Source organism: Prionailurus viverrinus, chromosome F2 (genome assembly GCF_022837055.1).
Source record: "Prionailurus viverrinus isolate Anna chromosome F2, UM_Priviv_1.0, whole genome shotgun sequence".
Classification (NCBI taxonomy): domain Eukaryota; kingdom Metazoa; phylum Chordata; class Mammalia; order Carnivora; family Felidae; genus Prionailurus; species Prionailurus viverrinus.
In genome coordinates, this window is record NC_062578.1 from 34,231,633 (window position 1) to 34,253,866 (window position 22,234).

General features: G+C 35.9%; 1 protein-coding gene and 1 pseudogene across 5 annotated transcripts in view; one reads left to right on the plus strand and one right to left on the minus strand.

Moving 5' to 3' along the window:
* Positions 1 to 22,234, plus strand: part of WWP1 (WW domain containing E3 ubiquitin protein ligase 1) — a 136,815-nt gene that overhangs the window by 9,894 nt on the left and 104,687 nt on the right. For 3 of the 5 annotated variants that reach the window (XM_047841805.1, XM_047841809.1, XM_047841808.1), the window contains exon 2: positions 13,764 to 13,859. The exons of 1 other annotated variant lie outside the window; for it this stretch is intronic. The gene's annotated coding sequence lies outside the window, so the exon portion shown is untranslated. Of the gene's footprint in view, positions 1 to 13,763; positions 13,860 to 15,466; positions 15,491 to 22,234 lie in introns of those variants that run through there. One more of the 5 variants, XM_047841807.1, reaches the window with a different exon arrangement.
* LOC125156658 (eukaryotic translation initiation factor 4B-like) lies at positions 18,096 to 21,657 on the minus strand (annotated as a pseudogene).

Consider the following 22,234-nt stretch of genomic DNA (forward strand, 5'->3'; position numbering starts at 1 on the left):
TATTTTATTTTATTTTATTTTATTTTATTTTATTTTATTTTATTTTATTTTATTTTTTTATTTTATTTTATTTTATTTTATTTTATTTATTTTATTTTATTTTATTTTATTTTATTTTATTTTATTTTATTTTATTTTATTTTATTTTATTTTATTTATTTATTTTTTTTTTGAGAGAGAGCTTGTGGTGAAGGGACAAAGAGGGAAACAGAACCTCCAGTGTAGAGCTGACAAAGGGCTCGATTCCATAACCGACCCTGGGATCCAGGACCTGAGCTGAAATCAAGAAGAGTCAGATGCTTAACTTGCGGTTATTATTGGCTAAGTGATCTTTGTCAAATTAACCTTGGATTAAGCCCTCATATTATCATATGTAAACTAGGTATTCATATGTAAAGTAGTAGTAATAATACCTAATTCATAGTTTTCTTGTGTGACTTAAAACTGGCACTTAGAAACAAGTAAATAGGATGGGTTCATAATACCTTGTTGATGACAGATAGGTTTCAGAATTTATATTTAATTTAGAATGGTAATGGACTCCATACACTATGTTAGGTAAAACCCCAGTGAAATATAGGGCAGTAGCCTCTACTTTCTTCAGCAGTGTTTAAGTATGGATAAAATAATGGATGACCACACATCCAGTCAGATTTTGCTATTAAATGAGTCCAAGTCAGTTTAGTTTTTGACACCAAATGAGTTATGAAGTAGCTTTATGATTTTATAGTTTTCTGGGTTTTAGATTTGTGGATAAAGGACTGATTCCCTGTATTTCTACTGTATTTTAAACATGAGAAGACTTACATTATTCTAAGAGTAAAGTTTTAGCTGTTTAGTTGATTTTCTCATTTTGGAAAGTTTCTGTGTATTTTAGATTCTGATATTTTTCTCTAAGAGTGAGAATATCTGATGGAAGTTTATACTTAGCAGCCTGCTTTAAAATTCTTAGGAAGAGTAATAGTAAATTAACATTGTGTGTCAGTTACTTGAGTAGCTTTAGAAATCCTGAAATTGTGTATTTATAACAAAAATTTACCATTATTTCTCTTGAGTGGTTAAATGTAATTTTGATCTTTACTGCAGATTCAGGGGGTTTTGCTGTGTATCATTTTGCACCATGGCCATGTGACTGAAATGCCTTTCTTATCCTCTTATCCTCTACTGTTGTGGAAGTATGGTAGAACAGTATTGGAGTTTCTCTGCCTCAGAATCTTGAGAATATGACCAGAGTGGTGGTGGTGAAGGAATAGGGTTAGGAAATAAATACTCATTGCACATCCTCTGTATTCCAAATTCTAGAAACAGTTCTAGTTTCCTAGAGTTGATGTTAATTAATACTTCCTTTTTCCTTCTTAAAACCATGTTAGTATCATTTTACAGATGAGAAAACTGAGACTCAGAGGGGTTAATTATATACAAATAGAGTTGAAGTTTGACCTTAGGTGTGTCCTACTCTATAAGTAGTTCTTTATATTACATTACCTCAGTGTGCTCTTCTTACACTGGAAATTGGCACTTTGGAATTGAAGCATTAGCACATTTCCATGGCTACTTAAATGCTAGTAAATTAGCATCTTTAATGTATTAAGAAGAATCAGGAACCGTTTTGGTGTGAACTTAACTTTGGGTCATGATATCTTATCAGTGCAATGCAGAAGAGCACTAACCTCATCAGCAGGCCTGGGTTGGGACTGCCATTAAGAAGCTTTGTGTCCCTGAGTAAGTCTGTTAATCACCTCTCAGCTTTAGCTCTAAACTTTCATGAGATGTAGCAGATACTGTATATTTGAAGAATATCAAACGTTAAAAAATTTTGGATTCAAAGGAAAAAAGTCTGGAAATCAAGTATTATACTATTAAAATACAGTGCTTTGAAACAACCAACCAATTATTTCTGGAAATCTTTTTGTCATTTTGAAATATGAGATTGTACATAATATAATTACATTAAGTTTGATACTTGCAAAAGTAGGAATGTTATGTTGCCCTGGATGTTTTTCCCAGAATACATGGAAGTGATTTATTAACTGTGATTCCACAATTTGCCTCTTTCATTGTTAGCATGTTTACGCTTTACACGTTATCTTTTTTAGATTACTTGTTCTTTTTCAGTTTTTAGGAAAAGCATTTTTTAATGACTAGCTTAAAAGCCCCAGAAACCACCTACTTGAAGTTGCTTAATCTTTAAGTGATAAAATAAGAAAATAGTACTGTCAGGTTGATATAGCAAAATGCTCAGTTTAAGGCATGGGTTTAGCTCAGCACTTTTTTTTTTTTTAAGGTTTTATTTTTGAGAGAGAGAGAGGGAGATGGTGGGGGCAGGGGGAACAGAGAGAGAGGGAGACACAGAATCTGAAGCAGGCTTTATCCAGGCTCTGAGCTGTCAACACAGAGCCAGATGCAGGACTCCATTTCACAAACTGTGAGATCATGACTTGAGCCGAAGTTGGATGCTTAACCAATTGAGCCACCCAGGCACCCCAACATTCTTTTTTTCTTTAGTTTATTTATTTTGAGAAACATACAGGGATCAAGCTGGGGAGGAGCAGTGAGAGGAGACAGAATCCCAAGCAGGCCTCGCTGTCAGTGCAGATCACTGTGAGATCATGACCTGTGCCGAAATCAAGAGTTGGATGCTTAGCCAGCTGAGCTACCCAGGTGCCCCGGCATTTTGTTTTTTTATATTCTGTTTTTGTAGTGAAACGTAGTAAAAAGAACATTGATTTTGAGCCCAAGAGATCAGAGTTCAAAATCCTGACTTTCACTAGTCTTATGGCCCTGGGCAATAAATTCTTAAAGCCTAATTTTCTTCATTTGTCAGTAGGAATAATTAGTGACTCTGAAGGATAATTGAAAACATTAGAGATAGTTTTTTGGTTTTTTTTGTTTGTTTGTTTTGTTATGTGACTGACAAATAATAGGAGTCCAATAAATGGTCACTGTTATTCTTACTGGTTTTGAAGTCAGAGACCTGATTCAGATCCCAGGTTTAAAACTGGCTGTGTTTCTGTGTCACTTAGACACCCCATGTAAGTGCACATTGTCCCAGGTAGTTACACTGTATCATCTTAGACTTACACTTAGGAAGTATTTACTCAGCTCTTTTTATTCCTGTAAGTTGATGATGTAAGTTTGGAACTCAAGTTTTAAGATGCTCTTTTTACTTAAATTTTATTTTCTTAATTAATGTAATCCAGCACATGAGTGGGAAATTTGTTTTCTATTGATATTCAGTAAGATGGGGACAAAATTATCAAATACAAAAATTTTTTGCTTGAAAAGTTTTGGTGTTTTGCCATTGTAAACAATACTGTATATTATGAGAAATTGAGAAATTATAATTAGAAAAGAAGCTATCTCATTCTCATTATTGATATTATTTTGGTGTAGTTTTCCTTTGTTGATGTAAATAAATATTAGTGTCAGTTCTTTTAAAACAAAAATAGGAATCATCTCTCTAAATTAAGAATAACTGAAAAATAAAGTAAAAATGTGTTTCACTTTTTTATGATGACCTGAGGAGGAGGAAGGCAATGGAGCAAGGAGAGAAGGAAAGTTAGTGTGATAAAAGATAGAATAACAGTGCCAAAATACTGTGTTTTTTGTTTTGTTTTTAAGGGCCATCATTGCTTGGCTTAATTAGAATAATTTCTGCTAAATTTCATGTTTTTGTCCTAACTAATGTTTTCTAGTAAATGAAGTACAAGCATTTTTGATACCCCTTGCTTCCAGCAGAATAAACTGTTAATTTCATTTTTGGGGAAGTTTGTATAATGTATTCAATTATATATATTTTTAAAGATGCATTTTATGGAGCAATATCACCATCTTGTGGCCTTCAAGAAAATTGTTGCCAAAGTTATGTTTTTACAACTGTAAGCATAAGTTAGCTTTCTCTGCTGTTTGTCGCAGCTCAGTCAAGTTTGTAATAGGCAGTTCTTACTGTAAATGGGGGTGGGAGTAGAAAACAAAATGACTTGTACACTAGGATTGCAACTTCGTAAAAAAAAAAAAGTGTATTGGAGGAAAATAATACTTTGAAAACAGTTGTGGGTTGGGTTGGTGGGAAGATTATGGATGATTGCTACTCTTATGTTCTCATGAAATATGCAGTGTTTTACAAGCAATTGTGAGCTAGAAAATCTCAGAATGTCCTGTGCTCTTTTAATAGGATTTCCAGGGCCCAGAGAAATTTAGATGTCCTGTCCCACTGTGCCATTTAGTGAGACCGTTGCCTAGAGCAGTGTTTTCTGAGCTAGTGACTCTTGAAGGAATATTTTCTATGGGAACTTTTACACTTTTTCTTTCATTTTGATGATAATTTTAAGAGGGAAAAAGTCAATTTGAGAAGTATGGTGTTTCATTTAAAAGAGCACCTAAAAACTAAATGAGACCATTTGGTTTTAAGTCTGGGTTTATTTAATTGTTTTTGAGATTCGGTTGATACTGATTATCTTTCATTGGCAAATAAGTATTAAGCACTCTGTGTGCCAGGCTTTGTGGTAGGCAGAGTAGGTAAGATGGTGAGAATTTGTCCTGTACTCTTGGAATTTACAGTCGCAGATGCAGTGAGAAAAATAAAGCTATTTCGAGAAACACACAAGGTAGAAATCAAGAGTTCTGGATAAAAATAGCTATAACTTTTTGAGCATTTACTATGTGTCAGGCACCATGCAAAATGCTCTCGGTACTTTTTCTCTATGTCAGAAATTTATTTTGGAATTTTGCTTTGATTTTTGCAGGAACAATGAGTATACACACAAATAAGTATTTGTGGAAGCTCAGAAACATCTGTGTGGAACAATAGGTTTCCTTATACAGTGCAAGTGGTTCAGCTGTTATGGGTCCAGTAGGCTTTTGTGGCTTGGTTTTGGTATCTTACCACCATTTATAACATTTCTATGGGAAAATTTGTGCTGTGTTCTAAGCAGCTATCTTTCTCCCAGACTTTTAGAGTCCAATCGATGTGTAATTTGGGGATTAGCATATAACTTGTGAATTATTTTGAATAGGGCTTGAAGTTTTCAAGTTTAATGAACTTTCATTAAAATTTATATACTTTTGGATGTTGGAGTATTTAATCAAATGAGCATTTTAGTTAACATGTTTTACTTTTGTATTGGGTATTTTTGTATTGAGCTGTTATTGTGGACTGTGGCAATGAAATCACATTGGTAAGGCAGACATGGATTACCAGGGCAAAGATGGGAGAGGATATAGAGGTTTATAGGATCTTATAGGATTTTATTTATAATATTTTAAAGTTTTAGTTCTGTGCTATATGAGTACTTTTTTTTTTAACCTACCCACACTAGCCGATTCTACAGGGTTAATGTTTTATTAATTGTGAATTTTTATTTAACATGAATTTATTGAGTGTTCGCTAAGGGCTGAGCACTAGGCCACAGGCTGGAATTATAAAGATAAGTTGTAACAAAAAAATTTACTGTGTAATGGGGGGGGTTAAAGAAATAAACATGGTTCCAGTGCTATGAAACACAAAGCAGCTAACTAGTCCAAAATTGGAGGTATGACACTTGAACCAAATCATGAAGAATGGTTAGAAATTAAGTAGATGAGGGTTTGAGAGTACCCAAATGTTTCTGTGAGAATTACCTTGAGCCCCCAGTGTGCATAGTCAGTTCCCCAGATGATTCTGACATGCAGCCAGGGTACGGGAGACTAGTAGTGAATTAGAAATATTTATCATTAGGGGTACCTGGGTGGCTCAGGCGATTGAGCATCTGATTTCAGCTAAGGTCATGATCTCACGGTTCGTGAGTTCGAGCCCCAAGCCAGGCTCAGAGCCTGGAGCCTGCTTCTGATTCTGTGCCTCCCTCTCTCTGCCCCTCCCCTACTTGTGTTCTCTCTCTCTCTCTCTCTCTCAAAAATAAATTAGCATTAAAAATTTTTTAAAAAGAAAAATATTTGTCATTAGTGAGGTTTGGGTAAAGAGCTTTTCTTGAGACTACCAATTATCTTGTTTTCTCTAGCTGAATTTTAATAAATAAAGGTGGCAAGAGTGTGTATATACATGATACATTTGAATAACCAGAAGTAGTTTGATAGTAGCTAGAGTATATGCCCTTTTCTCTTTTGGAACCTAAACTCTAAACGACTCTAACAATCAGTGTCATCGCTTCTAAGCATGAACTGTTAAAAACGAGTTGGAAAAAAATTCACATGTCTGTGGGGATTGGTGCTACTGCTCCCCTGGGCCTAAGTCTCTGCTCTGTTTGTCTTAAATTCCTTACCTAGCTGCATCCCTTTTCAAACAGAGAATGCCTTGTATTCCCAGTGTCTCAAGAAGTGCCTACTTCATTGAGGAAATGGGTTGGCCTTCTCACCTGTTCTTTTCTCTGTCTATCCTCAGTGTGAGCTATGTCTATACCTCTGTGTTAAATCTCAACTAGCCCTGCCTTCTCAGAGATCTGGTCTAGTACTCATCATTTCTTCTATGACTTCAGCTTCTTCCTGTCTGAAAATATATTCAAGTCTCTTCCATCTTCAAAAACAAACCTATGAATACACCCTTTTAAGCCTGTATATGTCTTTTCCTTCACAAACATCTAAACAGTGGTTTCTTAAGCCATTAGCTTCTGGTCCTACCACTCTGTTAAAATTATTCTTGCTAAGTGCCTGCTGACATTCATATTGTGCAGTATACAGTTTTCTCTTTTTACCTATCTTACTGTTAACCATCTCTTAGAAGCTTTTCCTGACACCTCTTCTCACCAAATCTAATTTAGGTGCTCCTCTTTTGTACTTCTGTAATACTCTGCAATGAGCTTAAAGCTGCTGATTTCTGTGTCTGTTTCCACTGCTAAATTATAAACTCATTGAGGGCAAAGAGCTTATCTTAGATGATTTAACACATTACCTGAAGACACATCTGGTGTGTGTGTGTGTGTGTGTATATATATATATATATGTGTGTGTGTATATATATATGTGTATATATATATATATATATATATATGCTGAATGACTTCACAAAAATTGTTAAAAGAAATGCCTAACATTTATTGATAGATAGCTCCTTTTTGCCCCATGGTAAGTTGCTTTTCTTATGCTGGAAATATTAAATGAGAGGCTTAGGTCAGGATTTTGTGGGGAGAACATGGAGGCCCAGTCAGTGTTTATTGAATGAACCATTATCTGATGATACAGAGAGGTCCTGGAAGGAATAGGTAGAGGTAGCCACAGTTTGGACATGGAAGATGAGGGGAGATATTTCAGTAGACTGCTGAGGCAGCAACCAAATTGCAAGGGTAGAGAAGTGAGTAGGAGGTGAGAAGGAAGGGTGGCTATTCTTTTGAGAAGACAGGGTTTTTTTTTCCCCTCCTTTTTTATTGCCATTCTTTTTTTTTTTCTTCTTCTTATTGCACTTGTTTCATCTGGTTTGCTTTTTGTTTGTTTTAATAAAACATGAGCCCCATGCTCATGCTAAAGGAGAGTTGGTTATGAATGCGAAGTGGGGGAAGCCCTATCCTAGGAAGTGAAAGTGGTGTTAAGCTCTTAATCACTTTGGAAAGTAGGAGGGTATACTTCATTTTTAAAGACATAACTTGGACAGGATTGCATGTAGTATAATTTTATAAGAATCTCTGTCAGAAGTTATTTAAAGTAGGTGGGGTAAGGGTCTCAAAAGGCTATAGTATTAAGTTTGAAAAGGGTAATCTCAGTGTTCAGAAAAATTAACTGATAAATTGCAGTAAATATAGTAAGACTATATATATTTTTCTGTAAATGTCTTTTTTTTTTACTGTTTCTCATATTTAATATTGCTTTTTTAAAGTTTATTTTTGAGAGACAGAGCGAGTGGGAGAGGGGCAGAGAGAGATGAGGAGGGAGAGAATCCCAAGCAGGCTCTGTACTGTCAGCACAGAGTCTGATGTGGGGCTGCTCCAGCTCATGAACTGTTGAGATCATGACCTGAGCCAAAACCAAGAGTTGGACGTTTAACTGACTGAGCCACCCAGTCCTCCCTTTCATCTGTTATATTTTTAATAATTTGGCATTTATACAGCACTTTGTAAGTCACAAAATAGTTACATGGATCTCACCTAGGCCATTTGCTGCTTAGGTTAAATTACTTGTCCAAGGTCTTGTCAGTTTATTTATTAAGCATTTATTGTGTGCTGGGTATTTTTCTTAGTGCTTTGTCAATGTTAACTCATTAACTCAAGGTAGGTATTGTTACCTTCTTCATTTTATAGACGTAAAAACTGAGGCATTATGAGGTAAAGGAGCTTGCCAAAAGTTGAACATAGTAGTCAAGTGGGGCTAAGATTTGAATCTAGGCAGTCTGGTTGCAGAATTTACACTCTTAACCACTGTTTCACTGCCTCTTAGTAAATGTGGGAGTAGAAATTCAAATCCAAATTCAAACTAGACTTTGGTAAATGATAGTTTCTTATTTTCAGTCTCCCCTTATGTACCCCTTCTTCACCTTATTAGAAATACTTGTACCACCAGGCACAGTGAAAGCCTTCTATAAGTGACAGTTTCGTTGTTGACAGGGCTGGATTTGTGTTTCTTGTAACTTCAAACATTACTAGTTATTTAGAGTTTTATATTAAGTTTGTAGTAAAGGTACTTTTTAAAAAATTTGTTAACCTGTGACTTTGAAAAGAGCAAAATGGTACTTTTATCAGCTCAGGATAGAAATATCTTTGATATTTGATCCTCTGGACTGGGCTTTGCTGTGGTGTGTCATAGCTACTGCTAATTTAACCTCTAGTTTACTGTTTAAATTCTCTTTTTAATTATTTATTACTTTTTTTGGAAGGAATTTGCATTCCATATAGACAAGAAGACCCTGTACGTTTTGCTGGCTGGAACTTTATATGAAACGCATTTTGTTTGAAAGGATGGGTGGTTAGTTTTGCCTTGGATAGGTAACTATCTTGTAATTATTTCTCAGATTAAGTTACTGTGATCATGGTTGTGCTTTGACTGGAGGCTTGCTACCTGTGATATACAAGGCTGATTTGAAGGCAAGGATGGAATTTGAATTAACCAGAATCCAGAAGGAACTTAATTAGAATGAGAAAGACAATTGAGTCAAATAGTTTAACTAGCTATTGGACCTGAATTTCTGTAAATAGAGTGAATTTTATGTGAAGAGCAATGAGGAAGTAAATTGCAGGAAATTAATGGGCAGCTGTTAGTAAGGGTGTGTGCCATGATAATATGAGGAGACATAGGTTAAATTCAGCAAGGCTTCTGACTACCTCATAACATTCACATTGTTAACTATGAATGTTTGTTGATCTGAAGAAGGGAAAGAAGTTTGTATTAACTATATAACCATGACTTTAGATTGGTCACAGAGTAATTTTGAGAGCAAGGAATTCACATAGTTTGGAAATGGTTAAATTTGGCGATAAGAGAATCTACAGATAGATCAAGGTTTAGTGCTTAGAAAATTAAAATTATGTGTATAGTACATTTCAACGTAAGATTTTTATTTTGTTTTTGTTTATTAGCTTGAAGTGGCAGCAGAAAATATTAATGAGAGCATTTTGAGAAGTTTATTGTAAAGCAGATTTTCTGTGTAATTGAGAGAAATAACACTTAAAAGGTACAGTTGAATATAAATTCACTGTACACAAGAAAATGAGATAATAAAATAGGGAGAGAATGAATTTATGAAAGGGGAGATGTGAGATATATTTAGGGGGAATAAAGCCAAGAAAAGAGGACTAGATTTGTGTTGGTGGAAAAGTAGAGGTAAAAATGGGAGGAAAAATGAAAACAGAACCAAAAAGTTTGGGGAAAATTAATGTATTTGCCTCCTCTGGTTGAAAATCTGAAATTGAGTGAAGATATCAAATAATGAGCTGGAGATACTGATTGAGGAATTTTGACATTTTGAACATAAATACATTTTTCTCATTAAAAAAAAACAACAAAAAACTTCTTGTGCTCCTGTAAAGTTCCATAATACAGTGCACTAAAAGGAACTTTGAAATTGAAAGTACAGAAGGATGGAGGAAAGATGAGTTTATTAGAGCCTGTGATTAGATAGTAATTTTTAGATTAAAATAAACCCCAAACTATAGTCAGAAATTAAAAAGTACATGTAGATGCCCATCTTTTTTTTTTTTTTTAATTTTTTTTTTTTCAACGTTTATTTATTTTGGGGACAGAGAGAGACAGAGCATGAACGGGGGAGGGGCAGAGAGAGAGGGAGACACAGAATCGGAAACAGGCTCCAGGCTCTGAGCCATCAGCCCAGAGCCCGATGCAGGGCTCGAACTCACGGACCGTGAGATCGTGACCTGGCTGAAGTCGGACGCTTAACCGACTGCGCCACCCAGGCGCCCCTAGATGCCCATCTTTATTTGTCCTTTGGCAGATACTGCCAAGTGTTTTTAAAGTCACTGGAATGACACAGTTTAAAAGTGTTAATTCTTTTTTACTCAGTGGCACTTGTAAATTATCAGGAGTGTGTTGTTTTGCATTAAAGAGGATTAGTGAGTGATACATAGATAGGTCTGTGTGGACAAGTAAACTTATTAAGAAATCAGCTAGCTTTCATGGGGCAACTGGGTGGCTCAATTAGTTAAGCGATTCTTTGTCTCTTTGTGTGGACGCCTGCTTTTGGCTCAGGTCATGATCTCATGGTTCATAAGTTTGAGCCCTATGTTGGGCTCTGTGCTGACAGCATGGAGCCTGCTTTGGATTTTCTCTGCACGCCCCCCCCGCCCCTCTGTGGTGTGCGCACTCTCTCTCTCAAAATAAATAAATAAGCTTAAAAAAAAATAGAAATGTATGTGAAAGTTTGAAACTGTGAAGTGCTATGAAAACATAAAATAGTGATGATACTATTGTAGGATTTTTTTTTTTTACCTCAATAGCCGAGTTCATTGTCTCACTGCTTTGATGAATGAAGAGGTGGACACAAAATGAGAAGCAGGCAAAATTTTATTAGAGTGTAAGATCAGAAGGAAAGCTCTCTAAGGTTCTAGCTGCCCCCCCGTGTCCCCCCCCCCCTTTCCTTCCCCTTTGTTCCTTCTCAGGTTTTACCTTTATTGGCTGGATAACTCTAGGTGCTAGGTTGTCCATTCCTGATTGGCTCGATTGCATTGTATGAGGGGTGGTCTATGGCCATACCCTTCCTTGTTGGTCATAGGTTTTATGGTCCACTTATTTTTAGTCAGGTCTTTTGTCAAATTTCTGAGGAAAACCTGAGGGGGAGTAGGTGGTGTCTGTTATATTCTTAAGAAGGACCTTACGCCTGAGGGGGTTTGCTGTAGTCCGACATTCCTGGCATTGTTCCAAAAAAATGTGTTTTTCCCCACCCAGGGATGTCAGGTCCTCATCTTTCCCTCTCTGCCTATTTTATCCTGTCTTTTCCCTATCATGATATTGCCACTAGGCACTGGTGGGAAGAAGGGGAGCTGGAGGGACTGGAGGCAGATTGTTAAGTGGACAGATTGTAGAGGGAGCATGCAGTGGTACAGCTATGGGGTCAGCCCTGCTGGTCAGTGGAATGAGATCGACTTGTGGGATACAAGGCCAAGGTGTTGTTGGCATAGATGTTGAGACAGGAGTGGGGATGATGGTGTAGTATGGGGAAGAACTGTGGGCCTGAATAGGAACTTGGAAATGCCTTTAAATGCCTTTGGATCCTTACGAGACCACAGGGGCAGTTATTTGGAGTTTAGTGAAACTAAACAATTCTGAGGGCTAAAAGGCACTGGGTGTCAAGAAAGCTTCTTGCTCCTTCCTCTACCCTTTGCCCAACATGTAGTCCCAGTGGCATTGAAGCCCACTGATGAGTTGTCCCTGTAAAGTTGATTTTTCCTTTCTAATTATTTAGGTCATACAGAAATATAAAATTTAATGGGATTGTGCTTTATTGTAACAGGATTCTGTAAGAACAATCTCTTTGAGGTACATCAAAAAAGCTGCCTACACAGAACCATTATACTGTTTACTAAGGTTACCAAATACCCACCCCAGTGTGTCCCGTAGCAAGAGGTTTCCCAGGGAGCAGAACTAAACACTGAATGGTCCTGGAAAGTCAGTATGAGTCACCTTCTTATTTACTCTCTCCCATTTTATAAATTCATTGAAATGACCAATAATATCTTTTTATGAATGATCCTTATGTAGAAGTAACATTCTTGTATTATTTAAAATTAAATCTTCTATTTTGTAGCTTATGCTTTTATGAAATACTTCTGCTTTAGAGTTGCTAAATCTTGGATATTTTAGGGGCAGGGAAGCTGTTTTTTTCATCTGTATCTTTGCCACTTCCAGTGAGTTTTAGATTTTGTGCAGTTGATATAATAGCTTTGCCTGAATACAGGCTTTCTAACCTTCCAAGTTCCACTTCATTAGATGAAACATCTCTGGCATCTGATTATGTACCATCCTATCTTGTTACGGAAGTGTTTACTATGTGTTAATATTGTTTTCAAAACTAGGCTAAGTATTCACTGGAACTTTGTCTTCTACAGTTTTTGTGTTCTTGCCATGCCCACTTTGCAGACTAGGTAGTACGTAAGCACGTTTATTAATTGATTCAGGTAGATAGATATGTGACAGTTTTCTGGCTTTTCCAAGCCTTGATGCTGTGTGTAGCATGCAAAATGGATCAGATTTGTTGTTCTTTTTTCTTAAAAGTTGCCTTCTAAGTCAGTTGCTTCTGACTTAAGGATGACATCTTGAAGTAAGCAGGCAATTGAGATATATCTTCTAAGTGAGGATTTGATAGACCAATAACCTTGGAGGACTGGAAGCATAGTTCGTTATCTACATTCTGGACTCTTCTTTTCTTTGCAGTCGAATAATAATGAACTCTTCTACAATTCCGTGGCATTTTTAAAGGATTGAGCTGGACATAATCAGCTTCCATATAATTGGCCATATCCTCTGGGTATAAGTTGTAACCTAAATTCATTTGGATGAATAACCAGTTTGCTCAAAAATTTGTTAACAAACTCAAAGTTTTGTTTTTGCCTTTTGCCACAACTGGCCACACAGATGTTAAGTGGTAGAATTGGAAATGAAATCAAAATAGTATGACTGTGGAATTGGCTCTTAAGCTTTGTACTGCATTGTCTCCCACAATTTGTTCTTCTTATCCTTATCCTGGTTATGGCACCCTCATCCACCCAGATAGTGAAATGGGAAGTTTTGGTAGTTCAGAATCCTTTGTAACCCTCAGCTATCCCATAACCATCTGGTTAAAGATCTTATATATAGCCTGAGTCCCCCCCTCCTCCCACCCCGCCCACCACCACTCCCAGTGCTCTGATTCAGATAAACTCAATATTTTAGATCTAACCCTGCTGCTGCCAGAGTTATTCCCCTCAAATGTGATTCTTGTTATTGAAACCCTTTGGTGTCTTATCAGTTACCTTTATGATAAACTTTAAACTACTACGCTTGGTATATTTTGAATACCATGTAAACTATTCCATAGGATCCTGTGCAGTTTAGATTACTCAGTTTGCCTGTTAACCTTATTACTTGACACTATCCCTACCTTCCATTCTCCAGCCATTCTAATAGTTCTCTGAATGCACCATAATTTCTGTAATTTTCTCTTGGAGAATTATACTTCAAGAAACAGTTCATTCAAAGGAAGACACAGTTCATTCAAAGATACCTTCTCTGTGAACTGTCTCCTGATTCTAATAGTTTGGATTATCCACTTTTTCTTGTGTGCCCCAGATGTTCTACTTTACATTTTGCATCTATTTTAGTAACTGTAACACTGAAAGGTATTTATTTGTTTACAGGTTTGTCTCCTCACTAGACTATGAGCTCCTTGAAAGAAGGAATCCTGTCTTACTCATCTTTATATCCCCAGTGTCTAGCACAGCTCCTGGTACATAGTAAGTGATTAGCAACTTCTTTTTTGAGTAAGACTATATTTTAACACTCTTAACTCCACATATTGACAGTTACTTATACTGATCTAGACCTATATTGTCATAACAAAATATGATTGTAGACTTTTAACACTTTTGAGGCACAATTTCCTCATCCGTAAGATGAGACTAGTACCCCCCCTACTCATACAATGTTATTGTAATACCGGATTAAAGAATATATATAGCAGTGCATTGTATTTTAAGTGTCATTCAACTTTATGTTGTTAAGTGTGGGAACTAATCGTATGTTGAAATTGATCATTTTATTTGCTGTGTTCCTTTTAAGGCAAAATGGTACCATTTTTGAACCATTTCTGTCATGTTTTGCAGTTACTGATTACCAGAAGCATGTACTCAAAATAACAAACCCTATGCCTGTTTATCTTTTTTGCTCTGCAGTTACCTTTCTATCTAATTGACTAATAAAGTCCCTCAATTTTCTTTTAATCTGCTTCCAAATGAATTAACATCTTCACCTTTCCTTAGATCCCTCATCCATTGTTCAGAGGAAGAAGTGTCTTTTTCTTGGAAGACTAATCACATCATCTGTGACAGCTATGCCTTTCCCTTTTTTTTCCCTCGCAGGCTATAGACATCATACTCGATGGATTAGTGATCTACACTTTACCTACTTTCTTGCCTTCCATGCATTCTTTAAATTTTTAGAAGTTCTGTAATTTTAACATGCCAGATTATATGTAATATATGGAAGTTAATAATAAAAACAAACATTTGGGAACCAACCACTTAAGAAGTAGGTCAGTACCTACACAGTTAAAGAGCTACCTGTGAGCACGTCTGTAACTGCATGGTCCTGTCTTTCTCCGATCCCTGAAGTAACTGCTGTTCTGAATTTTTTTTTATTCCAATTTTTTTATCTCTTCTTTTCCTTAGTTGCATTACCACAAATGTATTTTTTTTTTGTTTTGAGTATAATAAATGTTCTTTTTATAGCCTTTGTAAACCTTGCACAAAAGGCATTTTAGTATAGAGGAAAACCTAATTTACAAATCTTTATACATTCCAGAGAAAATATTCAAGTATCATAAAAGAATACACAGGAAAATTTCAGTGTGCACATTCATATTTATAATTAAATAATCATGGAGACTTACTTTTGGGCTGTGCTTATTGCCTCACCATATACAAAATGAAGTGCCTTATCCAGAGGACAGAAATATAGCAGAAGTATTCTCACATATTAGTTTCTTTAGTTTGTGCAGAAATGTTTCCATTAGATTCATAGTGTACTCCTTGGAAGAGTGACAGTTTGTCATTTGATTGCCTTTGGACCTTAGCAGTTCTTTAATGGGCTTCATTCAGTTTGTTGATTGTATAAGCATTTGAGACTCAGAATCCACAATGCCACCATGTTTTTGGATTTCTTTTTCAATCATGGAAGTGTGGCATTTTCAAAGGAATTGCATAGCAAAAGATGAAGTCATGATAGCTGCCAAAAGAATTCATTTCTTTTTTCTTTGTGTTTAAGAGTTGGAAGTATTTCTTGATGACCTCAGTTTAGAATGTTAAATCTTAGACGTGGGACTGAGTAAGAGGAAGATGACCTCAGTGGAGAGTGTTAAATCTTAAAGGTGGGACTGAGTGAGGCTCAGAACTCCATTTGTCTTTTTTTTTTCATTCACTATTACGTTTCTAAGACCCATTCAACGTTGTTGCCTGCAACTGTAGTTCATTCATTCTCATTGCTGTATAATGTTCCATTATTTGAGTTAGCCTAATTAACTTAACCATTTTTCTACCAGTGGACATTTGAGTATCAGGTTTTTTTGTTGTTATTTTGAAGTATGTTTACACTTGGCACACAGGTAAAAAAATTTTCGTATTATATATCTAGAATTGTTCATTGAAGGATATGCAAATGTTCAACTTTATATGATAATGCCAAATTGTTTTCCAGTGATTGTACCAATTTTAACACCTACCAGCAGGATTTTACCAATTTAAACACCTAGTCACAGTGGGGTACTTGAGTGGCTTAGTTGGTTAAGCCTTTACTTCTGCTCAGGTCATGATCGCATGGCTCGTAAGTTCGAGCCCCACATCAGGCTCTGTGCTGACAGCTCAGAGCCTGGAGCCTGCTTTGGATTCTGTGTCTCCTTCTCTCTCTACCCCTGTCATGCTCACGCTCTTTCTCTCTCTCAAAAATAAACATTTGAAAAAAAAATGAAACACCTAGCAGCAGTGTATAAGAGCCACCATTGCTTTACTTTTTTTTTTTTTTTTTTTTTTTTTATTATTTGGTACTGTCAACATTTCTAGTTTTTATCATTCTAGTGAGTTTAAAAATAACATTTCGTGTGGTCTTGAGTTTCTGTGATGAATAATAAGATTCTGCATCTTTTCATGTACAAATTGACCTTACGAGTTTCCTTATTCTATAAAATTCCTGTGCAGGCTTTTTGCCCATTTGACTACTTGTGTTGTTTTATCTTATTTTTTATAGAAGTTCTCATATAATTTAAATACTAATCTTTAATCAGCTTTATGTTTTATAAATATCTTACAATTTATAGACTGTCTTTTAGTTTGTTTATAATATTTTATGATAAACAGAAGTTCTTGGTTTCTACATAGTAAAAATATTTACACTTTGCTTTTTTGGTTAGTAAGTTTAAGAAATCCTTCTGTTCTGGGAGGGCACAAAACAGTTTTCTGCTCTAATTTCTTCTAAAAATTTTAAAGTTTTCCTTTCGTATGTACATCACTAGTCTATCTTGAATTGATGTTGTATATGATGTAAAGTGAGGATCCAATTTAATTTTTCCATATAGGTAATTTCAGTATTATTTAGTAGTCCCTCTTTTCCACAGATCTGCATTGTTATGTCTGTTACATGAGATGTCCTTACATACCTTGGTCTATTTTGGGGCTCCCATTTCATTTCATTTATTTTATCTTGTTTATCTTGTTTTATTTACCTTCTATCAGTCTTGGCAGGCGTTTGTTTGTTTTAGTGTTCTTTTATTAAAATAATTTTTTTAATGTTTGTTTATTTTTGAGAGAGACAAAGAGAGAGCACAAACAGGGGAGGGGCAGAGAAAGAGGGAGACACAGAATCTGAGGCAGGCTCCAGGCTCTGAGCTGTCAGCACAGAGCCAGACACAGGGCTTGAAATCACGAACTGCAAGATTATGACCTGAGGTGGGGTCAGACACTCAACTGACTGAGCCACCCAGGTGCCCCTGTTTTAGTGTTTTCTAAGAACTCTGACTCTGTTGATTCTTTCTGTCACCTTTTTTCTATTTCATCAGTTTCTGTTCTTTATTATTCCATACTTTTTTGGGGTTTTTGCTGTTAATTTCTTTCTAACTTAACAGATTGACCTATTATTAATTTTCAACCATTTTTCTTTCCCTAGTATAAGTTTTTAAGGCTATAGATTTGCCTCTAAGTTGACTTTTCTTGTATCCCACAAATTTTTATATAGTATGTTTGTTACCTTCCAGTTCCTGTTTTTTTTTTTTTTAATTTTTCAGCATGACTTCTTCTAACCTATGAAATATTTAGAAGTTTGTTTTCTCTATTTGTGTTTTTTAAAATTTTTCTTCCATTATTGATTTTTTAACTTAATTGTATATGATCAAAGCTTGGGAACAATATGATTGATATATATTCTTTGAAATTCAGTGAGATTTTCATTAGCTTCCAGTATATGTATTAGTTTTCTGTATGCCTCATATATGCTTGAGAAATGTTTCTTCTTTCTTTCTTTCTTTCTTTCTTTCTTTCTTTCTTTTTCAAGAGTGAGCACAGAGGGGGAGAGAGAGGGAGAGAGAACCTTAAGCAGGCTCTGCGCCCAATATGAAACCTGGGCGGGGCTTGATCTTGCCACCTTGAGATCATGACCTGAGCCAAAATCGAGTTGCACGCCTAACTGAGCCACCCAGGTGCCCCAAGAATGTTTATTTTCTAATTGTTTGGTATATGATTCTGTTTAAGTTCTGCTTATTCATTTTGTTTTTATTTTTATTTTTGGCCTATGAAAAATTGGAGTGTGTTGAAATCACCCATGACAATGCCAATATGTCAGTTTCATATTGTAGTTCTAAAAATCCTTTGAGGCTTTTTTTTCCCTTGCCAAGAGATGGTGAATTTTATTTTGTCTGGATAAATATTTGATTTGCTTAGGAATGTTTCAGGGCAGTAAGAGTAGGAAAAAGCACAGGAAGTAGAGGTCTATTCTGAATAATCCTTTCCCCTCATTTTAATCTTATTCATCAGAGAGAGCGGCATATTTTCAGTACTACACTTATAGGCTGGATTCTTCAGGTCTTTGGCTCAGGTGCAGAGTTGGAATTTTGATCCTTTTAGCATGTTTCCTTTCAGACTCCTTCCATTTGTCTTTGTTCCCTTCCTATCTTGGGCCATGCTGGAGTTCCCACTTCTACCTTTTTGGACACTCACCCCATCTAGTTTATTTTCATCTTCCCAGGTTCATCCTTCCTGAGATGATAGAGCTGGAGCTACTTTCCCCCCATGCCTTGTAGGAGATTGCTGCTCTGTTTGAGCTCTGAAATCAGCACAAGGATTAGCACTTCACCAAGCTTCCTCTTTTAATGGAGGGGACAGCATTACCTTCAGCAGCTAATCAGGTTTGGGTGGATTAGAAGTTGGAGAGTGGCAGTCTTCTGCCTTACTATTTTATTTTCCAGACATCTCACTTTCTCTCCTTCATGCATCCTGCTCTGACTTCTGACAGATGCAGCTGAAGTCCCAGTTTGAGATGACTCACTTCCTGTCCTTGACCATTCTTGTTCTGGAGTTTCTTTGCCTTGCCAGTTTGAGTGTCTCTCCTAGGGCTGTCATTCTAGTTTGGGTTCATCTAACTGATGCTGCATTGTCTCCTGTTCCTTCTGTAGCTGCTTTTTTACTTCTTATTATTCTGCTATAGCTGGGTCAATAGGCTTTGCTGCTCCAAACATAGAAGCTGCTCCACTAAACTGGGAGGTGCCAGCCAAGGAGTCCTCTTCCTTAGGAATACTCTGCAGCTTTAGATTCAGTTTGGTTCTTTGGGAGAGACCTCTGTCATCATGTCTCTAATCATCCCCAGAATAATTGTCTTTGGAGCTCCTCACTGACCATCATGTCTATCATATTGGTCTTCATGGTGGTCCCACTCCCTCTGTAGTCATCATCCCTTAGTAGCCACTACCACATTCACTTCTGCTGCCGTTTATCCTGGAGCCATAGCTTCAATCATAGTCTCTGCTGTGTTGGTCATTTTAGCAATCCTGGCCTCCATAATGATCATGATATTTGTCTTCACAGCTGTCATCACCTCTTCTAGGTAGTCATCCAAGCTGTGTGTTTGGATGTTTTCTGAGAATCCTGATTTCTTCCTCAGCCAGAAGAAAAACCATCCTTGTCTTTAACTTGAGCTTGATCAGGAGTATCCATTGGAATTTTGTTAACCAGAAACTCTTCATTGAGGGCATTGAGCAAAGAAGGCAAGTTCTCAAACTCCACATAGTCAAAACCTTTCAATCTCTTTGAGTTGCTGGGTTCACATGGTAAATGCACTGCACTGATAGTTAATTCTCTAAAGAATTCCTTAATGGAGACTTCTGTCACATCACCAGTTGTGTTTCCTAGAAAAGTGGTATAGAGTAGCAATTTGGGAAGATGGCTCTGGTCAATAATGGGTTGCCAGGCAGCCTGTAGAGCAGTGGTCAGGATGCAGTGATTAGTTGGAGGTGCCTTATACATGCTGTTATCATTACTGTATCAAGTGGTTGATACATCTTCCAGATCAGTCCCACTTACTGGTTTGGAGACAGGGATGCTTCCGCCACCAGTGCTGTCATCCTTAGCCAGAAAGTCTGTTGGGGAAATGGTCTTCCCCTTCTTTTTTGCTGAGGCTGCTATGTTGGGGAGTATTTTCTTTTAAACATGCAAATTAAAAATTTTATGTCTATTTACTGAATTGAACCTCTTGTCATTTTCTTTGTTCTCCTTAATAATGCTGTTTGTCTGCTTTATAACTAATCCCACCTTTCTTTTTGTTTATATTTGTCTCATATGTTATTTTCCATATTTTTAAAAATTCTGTCAGTATCTTTACTTGGTAAGTGTCTTTTTTGAAATTATCCATATATATTTGTTGTGATTATTTCTGTATTTGGATTCTCTTTGTGCTTTCTGATAGTTCTGGTTATTTATGCTTTTAAAAATCTGTCTAGACTTTTTATGGATTAGTTGAATTCTTGGGTTTTTTAAATTCTTTTCTACTCTACTAGCTTGGAAATTATACTGTCATTTTTATTTTATGATTGCCCTTGAAATTCTGCTGAGAGTGCAGTGCAGTCTAAAATTAAACCAGATTATAATCCCTCTGCAAGGGATTTACATAATTAGCTCCTATAATAAAATGTTGTTGTTATTTTACTCAGACAATATTTATTTAGATTTACTTGTATGGTTACCAATTTCTTTGCCCATCTTTCCCTTGCCTCTTAGAGCATCCTTCTGTGGTAATTTTATTCATATATGAAACATGTTCTTTAGATTTTCTTAAGGTAAAGATCTACTGTTGATAAACTCTCTTTTGTTTTTTCTGGCAATGTCTTAATGTCTTCCATATTCTCCAAAGAGAGTTTTAGTGGTTGAATAATTTTTGTCTCAGTTCTTTGTAGGTATGCTTGTTGTACCTTCTATGCTTTCATTGTTGTTAAGAATTCTGTCACATTATTCTCTTCCTTTGTAATGTCTTCTCTCTGGCTGCTTTTAACATGGTCCTTTGTTGGTGTCCTGCAGTTTCACTACTGTGTGGCCATATGTGAATGTCTTTATTTTTATCCCACCTCTTTTACATATACATATACATATACATATACATATGCATATGCATATACACATACACATACACATACACATATGTACATATATGCATGCTGTATTTCTTAGAATTGTGGATAAATGTCTTTCATTGTTTCTAGAAAATTAAGTCACTTTCTCTCCTTCATTTTCTGGAATATGAATAGAAATATATGTCAAATTACTTTCATGTCTTTTAGCCTTTCTTTGGTATTTTCCATCTGTTTATTTCAGTACTTACTTGTTAATGACTTTCGCAGATTTATATTCAAATTTACTGATTCTTAAGTTCTGTCTGGTCTGAATAAACTATAGAATTTAATAATAATATATTGAGATCGTCTCATTAGTTATGACGAATGTGGCATACTGATGTGAGTTTTTATATACCCCACATGGAAGCTGGGTGTGGGGTATATGAGAGCTCCATTATCTTCTCAACTTGTATAAATCTGAAACCATTCTAAAAGAAAGAGTTTAAGCAAATTCTGTCAGGTTTCTTTTTCAAATATGCAATGCTATTTTTCCAAGTCTTTTTGCTTGACCGTGTTTTATCTTTTATTCTTAAAACTAAATTTTTAAAATTTATACTTAATCTATACTATTAATCATCATAATATGTAAAGTCCATGTAGGCTCAGAGAGTATTATTTTTTGTTTCTACTCATGGTGACTTGTTTTCTTATAAGTTTGATTTTTTTTTTTTTTTTTAAACCGTAAGCTCATAACTGATTGCTCTTTATCTTGGGTAATCACAGTGGCTTAAATTGGGGTCCATTCCTGCGAGCATATGTATATGTTTCTGCTGTGTTACAGGTTATAGCAGACTTGGGTCCTTGCTTCTTGTGGGAGTCTCTGCTCCCTTACCTTGCAACAGACCGAGTGCTTTATCTCTTGATCCCAGTGCTGCTATCAGCATGCACATCCAGGGCAATATTCTAGTTAAAAAAAATGTATTTTTTGCTTACTACTCGCTGTTATATTTCAGCTTAGTTAAAAGGTTTTTTTGTTGTTGTTTTTATGGTTTTTGTTTTGTTTGTTTTTTTTTTGCTATTATATTCTTGAAAATATAACAGTGTTTGAAAACTATACTGGTTTTAATTTATCCAGGATCTTTTACACTGAAGCAGGAGGACCTTTCAAAATATTTAGTATACCAGCTACTTAAAATTAAAAGCCTTCAGTTTCAAACCTTCACCATTGATTTTCTTCATTGTCCATGGATTATTGAAAGTTTCTATTCCCATTGATTTTCTTCTGTGAATATGACACCTGACATACCTGCAGGTGATGTAATCCTTGAGTTGGTTTTCTCACCTGCAGAATAACAGCATTGGCCTAGATGAGGTTGCAGAATCTGTGAATAAATGTTAACCAAAGTTAATTAATCAAATAGTAAGCAACTGTTTATCTTTTTTTTTTAAATTTTTTTAAATGTTTTTATTTTATTTTTGAGAGAGAGACACACACACAGTGAGAGTAGGGGAGGGGCAGACAGAGAT